The following is a 7,453-nucleotide window of genomic DNA, read 5'->3' on the forward strand; positions in this document are numbered from 1 at the left end:
TTTGTGAACATTAAGACAGTCCATGACTTAATTCAAGAATGGAAATTAGTTGTAGCATCTTGTGGGCTGTGTGCCCAGTGACACGCTACATTAGACACACTGTTATATCAGTTTAGCCTTGTAAACTAAAAATATAACCTTAAGCCCCCCAAATAACTGAATGGGCCCCCCTTTTGCCCACGAGTCCCAAGGGAAACCTGAAAGGCTGAATTCCCAGCCATCACCGGGCTGAGGTGGAGGTGTTAAACTCCTTTTTGGAGTTTAGGCAAAACTGACCAACATTAACCTTAAACTAGAAACCATAAGACTGACAAAACAGATGCTTTGTGGAATAAGATACCAAATGCCAAGATATAGCATCATATGACAGACAGCAGGCCCCAAAGGGAGAAAATCAAAATATTTTATCACCAAAAATAATTTACTTGACATATTTTGAAATGCCCTAGCAAAGCCATCTCTTGTGGTGGTGGGGTGTGTGTGTGTGTGTGTGTGTGTGTGTGTGTGTATTTGCATCTATAGACAATCTCCATGAATGCAACCAAGCCTTCCTTTCTAGGTCTTTCCTGGATCTAGGAGAGATTAAATGAGTGAGTCTGACACCTTTCAAGTCTGAAAAGAGACATTTACCATCTATTCTCTCTGAGGGCTGCTGCCTATGGGGTTTCATCTACATAACAAGAATCTTGGTTTCCACAATTCCTCTTATCTTAACTCAAGCATTTATTTCTACTAACTTCAGGTACTTAGACCAGACTTAAATTTTTCAAGCAATCACTAATCAGAAAATCTGTAAATCCACCTATGACTTGTAAGCTCTTGTCAGAGGCATGTGAACCAGAGCAACCCCATCTTATATAGAAGTTGGGTAAAATGAGGTTAAAATCTACTGGGCTGCATTCCCAGATGGTTAAGGCATTCTAAGTCTAAGAATGAGACAGGAGGTCAGCACAAGATACAGGTCATAAAGACCTTGCAGATAAAACAGATTGCAGTAAAGAAGCCAGCCAAATCTCACCAAAAACAAGATGGCCATGAGAGTGACCTCTGGTCGTCCTCACTGCTACACTCCCACCAGTGCTATGACAGTAAGTGAGCCACACTCCTGTCACAAGTCCTGCAAAGGGGTCAAGGGAACTCTCCCATCTCAATAGCATCCTAAAACAATAGCCAAGGAAGTTAGAATCACACAATGTTTGATTTCTTTAGAAAAACTAAAGATAGTATCTTAGCATATATCCCTGACATGTTTTTTTCAGATATCTGGACTGTCACCAAACAGATCTCCTGGCATGTAGACCTCAGGTAAGGGGAACTGAAGACTGAACTCTGACTGCCTGTTCTTTGTTCTATGTGTTTTTTTGAGGGGCCTGGAGGAGGTCATGCTCATGAGCCACAGCTAACATTCTTTCCTGCTGACCCCAAATTTTTATTTATTTATTTATTTATTTATTTATTTTTGTGACAGGGTGTCCCTCTGTCACTTAGGCTGGAGTGCAGTGGCATGATCTCCACTCACTGCAACCTCCGCCTCCTGGGTTCATGCGATTCTCTTGACTCAGCCTCCTAAGTAGCTGGGACTACAGGCGCCCACCACCACACCCAGCTAATTTTTGTATTTTTTGGGAGAGATGAGGTTTCACTGTGTTGGCCAGGCTGGTCTCTAACTCCTGGCTTCAAGTGATCTGCCCACCTTGGCCTCCCAAATTGCTAGGAGTACAGGAGTGAACTACTGCACCCTGCCTGACCCCAAATTTTTGAACAAAACCTTCTCTCCTTAACCAATTCCAAATCAGAAAATATTCTCATCTACTTATGTCCTGTATGCCCCCACTTCAAAATATTCTTCCATGTTAGGCCAAGACCAGTGTGTAACTTTTTGGTATTGATTTACTATTTTGCCTGTAGTTTCTGCTTTCCTGAAGTTTAGCTCTACCTTTGAAAATCATTACCTGCAAGCCATTGCAGAGGCTGGGTCTTAAGTGTGAGCTGCCTGATTCTTCTTGCTTGGTATCCTGCAAATAAACACCCTCCTTTCTCCTGCTGCAAAGCCTCTGCATGGATATAGGGTCTTATTGTGCTGGGTGAGTCCACCCCAGTCGGGTTGCATAACAATGAGCAGGGAAGAAATTTGCATCAGAACCAGGTACACCTTTTTACAAGGTACAGAACATCTTTGGGAGAAATAAATAAATAAAATCATCATCCCAACTATTAAGACCTTTAGCAATAGTGTTTTAGTACCAGTTTCAGCTCAGATGTTGAACTTTAGGTTACATTCCCAACATTCTTTCAAAGCTGTCCTCTTTCTCCAACTCCAGAAAATAAGTATCATGAAACTGCAAGACTATGGTATTTTTTAGGGTGATAACCTTGTACTTGCTCTAATCACAGGGGGAAAAAAAAAAGATGTTGACCTGTTGAATCTTGTTAATTGTTGAACAAAACACTCGCAAAATTGTTAGCTGTACTCTCAGTGATTAGATTTCTGGTGGCCTCAGAATGTACTACTGTGCACTAAGAATGACCTCCAATGGCCTTCACTCTTGGAGTGTGGGTGGAACGTGTGAATACAATGAGTGATTACTCTCATGATTTGGTTATTTTATGGTGCAAAATGGCAAATAGCTGAGTGATCCCAATTTAAGCAACAGGGGCCCATAAAAGCTGACCATTTTCTTGCTGGGTTGCAGAAGGTGAGGTCAGAAGGATATGAAGCATACAAAGTGTTTCCTTGCTTATTTATGGATTTGAGGATACAAGGAACCAATGATTTCGAGTAAGAATTCTTGGGCAGCTAGGTGTATGTGTTGCAGATGTGTAGTAGCTTGAATGCATAGCAATGTGCAGAAAAGATGATGGCAAATTTGTTGGAATTAAGGCTGCATCTTTCTTCTCTGAAGATTAATCACCAGGTTATATATGGTGTGTCATTTGTTCTGAAGTAGTAAAGGTATTTTCCCATGTTCTGGATTAACTGTTTCATAAGGCAATTTATTATTCTCTGTTTTACGTGTTTTTTTTTTTTTTTCTTGTGCTTGCAGAGTGGCTAACAGTGGCATAAATCTCTCTTTTGATGAAGCCTTTCAAATCTAAGGAAATGGAAATAGAATAAGGTCCTCAACTTTCTTTTCTGGAAAAGTCAGTGCCTAGATCATAATGTTCACTTCTGTGGATGGAGCTGCATCTCCGTAAATGGAAGTTGTCTCAAAGAGGCATGCTGTTCCACATCTGTCAAAACTGGGTCAGTAATACTCAATTTCCTATGCCCAAAGCCTATGTCCTCTATAATCTATTTTTTTATGTATATAATCTTTGTAACTTATGGATGGATTAAGAGGACAAAGACATGGGCATTTTGTGTGTTGGTATTAATACATATTTATTCATTGGGAAGCAAAATATGAGAGCCCCCATAAAAGCATTGAAATTGATTAAAGCTGAACGTGATGTAATGTAGATTGTCTGAATAATCTCTGCATAGCATGCAGATTTGTTTTTCAACACATTTTTTAAGCTGTGCTTTGTGTATGTGTACACACCATCTGACAGCACAAATAATAAAGATAGGAAATGCCTTCTATGCATCAAGACTCAGTTAATCTTTTACTATTAGGATTAGGTGGCACACAAATTAGGCCTTTCATTCTAACTTTTAAATTTCAAAAGTTCTCAAGCTCATAATTGCACATATCTCAAATATTGGGATACTTAACTTACGGTCATCATGAAGTGTCCTCTGTCCCCCACAAACATGTAAACTCTCTACTCTCTACCTTCAGCTCTGTGTTTGAATTGGCCATTGCTGACTCTTCCCCTTCTTTTTCTGGTTCATGGCATTTCAAGCAATGCAGAAAGACTAGACATGGCCATTGCAACAGTCATTGGTTGCTGTGTAACAAGCAATCCCCAAATATGGTGGCTCAAAGCAGTGAATATAAACTCACACGTCTTCTTTAGGTTGGGACTTGGTGAGCAGCTCAGCTCATTGATTCTGGTGCAGTCCAGTTGTCAGCTGGGGATGCAGTCATTTGAGACTGAACTTGAGCTGGATGATCTTCTTCCAAGAGGACACCTATGGTGATGCTTGGGAGGCTAAAATTCTTCTCCAGCTGGCTTTTTCCATAGGGCTGTCCATAGCATCGGTTTCTTAAAAGGGAATGATCAAACAGAGAGAGAGAGAGAGAGCGCGCGAGAATAAATGTTACATTTTATTTATTAAAATAAATGAATGTCACATTTTAATTTGTTAGTTTATGTATGTTATATTGTGGCTTTATATATATATATAAATGCATATCAATTTTGTAATTATGTACATACATATCATATACATATACAGAAATTATGTACCTATGAATCATATACCTAAATATGATTAAAATGGCAAATTATACTATATATATGTACATATGCATGTACATATATACATGTAGGTGTGTGTGTGTAATACAATTTGCCATTTTAACCTTTTCAGATGTACAGTTCAGTGGCATTCATTACATTTAAAATGTTGTACAAGCATCACCACTGTTATAGATTGAATTGTTTCCTCCCAAAATTCACATGTTGAACGCCTAAATTCCTACGTGACTGCTTTTGGAGTTAGGGTCTTTAATGAGGTAATTAAGTTAGAATTAGGTCACTAAAGTAGATCTCAATCCAATAGAACTGGTGTCCTTATAAGAAAAGAAGATTAGGATACAGGCAGTCACAGAGGGACAACTGTGTGAGGACACAGGGAGAAGATGGGGTCTACAAGCCAGGGAGAGAGGCCTCAGGAAGCACGAGCCTTGTTGACACCTTGATCTTGGGCTTCCAGCCTCCAGGACTATGAGAATATAAATTTCAGTTATTTAAGCTGCCCAGTGTGTGGTAGTTTGTCATGACAATCTTAGCAAACTAGTACAACCAACTGCCTATTTCCCTATTTCCAAGTCTTTTTCATCACTCTGGAACCATTATTCAATAACTCCCTCTTCCCCATTTCCCTAAGCCTCTGAGGATGTATTAATACAACCACCAATATGGGTCCTAGATTACTGCACACACAAAACTTATGGCCAGGACATTTTGATATCTATAAACTGTCTTTGATGTTTCCTTTTTGCTGTTCCCCATGGATTTCCATTCTATAGTTCCAACCTTGGTCATTCATCAAAAAACCATTTGCAATCTCCTATCCAGTCCATCCCTTGATTTGGAGAAAATGTAGGTTCTGTTATCTCATGGAGTATTGCTCATTCTGCTAATAAAGACATACCTGAGACTGGGTAATTTATAAAGGAAAGAGGTTTAATTGACTCACAGTTTAGCATGGCTGGAGAAGCCTCAGGAAACTTACAATCATAGCAGAAGGGGAAGCAAACACATCCTTCTTCACATGGCAGCAGGAGAGAGAGAAGTGCAGGGAACTCGCCCTTTATAAAACCATCAGATCTCATGAGACTTATTCACTATCACAAGAACAGAATGGGAAAAACCCTCCCCCATGATTATGGGAGCTACAATTTGAGATGAAATTTGCGTGGGGACACAGCCAAATAATATCACATGTGGACTATGAAACTCATTCCTTTAGCAGGAATTTATCTGAGCACATATTGGACACCAAGGACTAATGGAGTGCTTGTGTTCTACTGTTGTGTATGCCTTAGTGTCTTGGTTACATCTAATTTTCAGCAGACCTGTGTAACTCATGCCAAAAATCCAATAGAAGAAAAAGATAAAATAAAGCAACAACAACTGATGTGTAAACATTATAATTTCATGAGACCAAATTGCATGCAATAACACAAGACTTTTAGAATTTTGTGGGATTTTTTTCCACCTTTCAAATGCTTTCAAATTTCACATCCAAACTTAAAACATCCACAGTAACCTCTAATCTACTTTCAGTCTCAATAAATTTGCCTCTTCTAGATATTTCCCTTTTTGGACAGGTTCTCATTCAGTCACCCAGGCTGGAGTGCAGTGGTGAGATCATGGTTCACTGCAGCCTCAAATTCCTGGGCTCAAGTGATCCTTCTGCTTCAGCGTCTCAAATAGCTGGGACTACAGGTGCATGCCACCCTGTCCAACTAATTTTTAACTTACTTTTTGTAGATTTGGAGTCCTGCTAAATTTCCCAGGCTTGTCTTGAACTCCTGGGCTCAAACAATCCTTTTGTCTCTGCTTCTCAAAGTGTTGGGGTTACAGGTGTGAGCCACCTCACCCAGCCTATGTATTTCTTACTGGTGGCAGCAAACAGTGTTCGTCCTTTCGTGTCCTCCTTATTTTACTTAGTCGAACAGTGCATTTTAGGACGTAATCTGAAAAGTGCCATACTATTACATCTTCCATTTGTCATTGGTCACACAGGCTGACTCAAATACAATATGGAAGGAGGATCCCACAAAGCAATAAATTCTAGGAGGTGAGAGATTATCAGGACTCATTTTGGAGGGTGTCTGTCATCATCATTTAGCTATTTCAACATGACTTTGACATTTGGTTTACCTGCCTGCCTACCTATGTACCTCTCTACCTACCAACCAATTTCCCATCTCATTCTACAGAGTTATGAGACCTTCATATAATCTTCTGGCTTCTGAATTATTGCTAGTACCTTCTAGATACCTACTGTCCCAGGAGAGCAGGTCTATGCACACCTACCCACAAAGGCCGAGGGAGCTGAGAGGCTGAAGGAAGAAGCTGATAAATTCAGTTTCTAAGAATGAAACATTTAATAGGGACTTATTAACAGAAGCCATGTCTTGGCCATCTGTGAGAAGATGGATCTCCCGACTGTTAATCACAAACCCAGGGCTTATGATATACCTTCTTCAGAAGTGATGTGTAAGACAACTGAAGTTGACCACTCAGGGGAAGGCAAGAATACTATATGATCATAGCCTATAATTTGCGTAAGGGCAGGATTTATGGTAAGTATGTGATCAAGGTTCTTTTTATGGGCAGGATTCACAGTAAGTATATGCTAATAGTAGATAAAGTAGAAATCTTAGAGGCACTCCCAGAACTGGGGTTACTCAGAAGTCAACATGGCGGATTAGCATCCAAGATGGAGTGATTTTAACCTCTGTAGCTACACACATATGTGGGTGTCACTACCCTTGTGTGTGTAACTTTACCTGCCAAAACCTTTCTTTCCTTTATGTGCATTCAGACCTGCTTGGATTTGTCAGAGAATCTTTCTGTAGGAAGTGTTATGAACCCAATTGTGTCTTTACCCCTGAGATAAGAGTTAAACGGGGCTGAAGTGGTTTGCTTAAAGTTGTAAACTTTAGGTAACAGAGACATAAATTACAGCTGTGTCCTGTGCCCTCCATCCCATTGTTCTGCTACAATACATAATCCTTCTCCACTGGCTGATTTGAAAAATTACTTTTAAATAAGCAATGAGGTTGTGTTGCTCATTGACCTGTGGATGTTTTAATTTTGAATGTGAAATCCA

This window comes from Macaca mulatta, chromosome X, assembly GCF_049350105.2.
Source record: "Macaca mulatta isolate MMU2019108-1 chromosome X, T2T-MMU8v2.0, whole genome shotgun sequence".
NCBI classification, from domain to species: Eukaryota; Metazoa; Chordata; class Mammalia; order Primates; family Cercopithecidae; genus Macaca; species Macaca mulatta.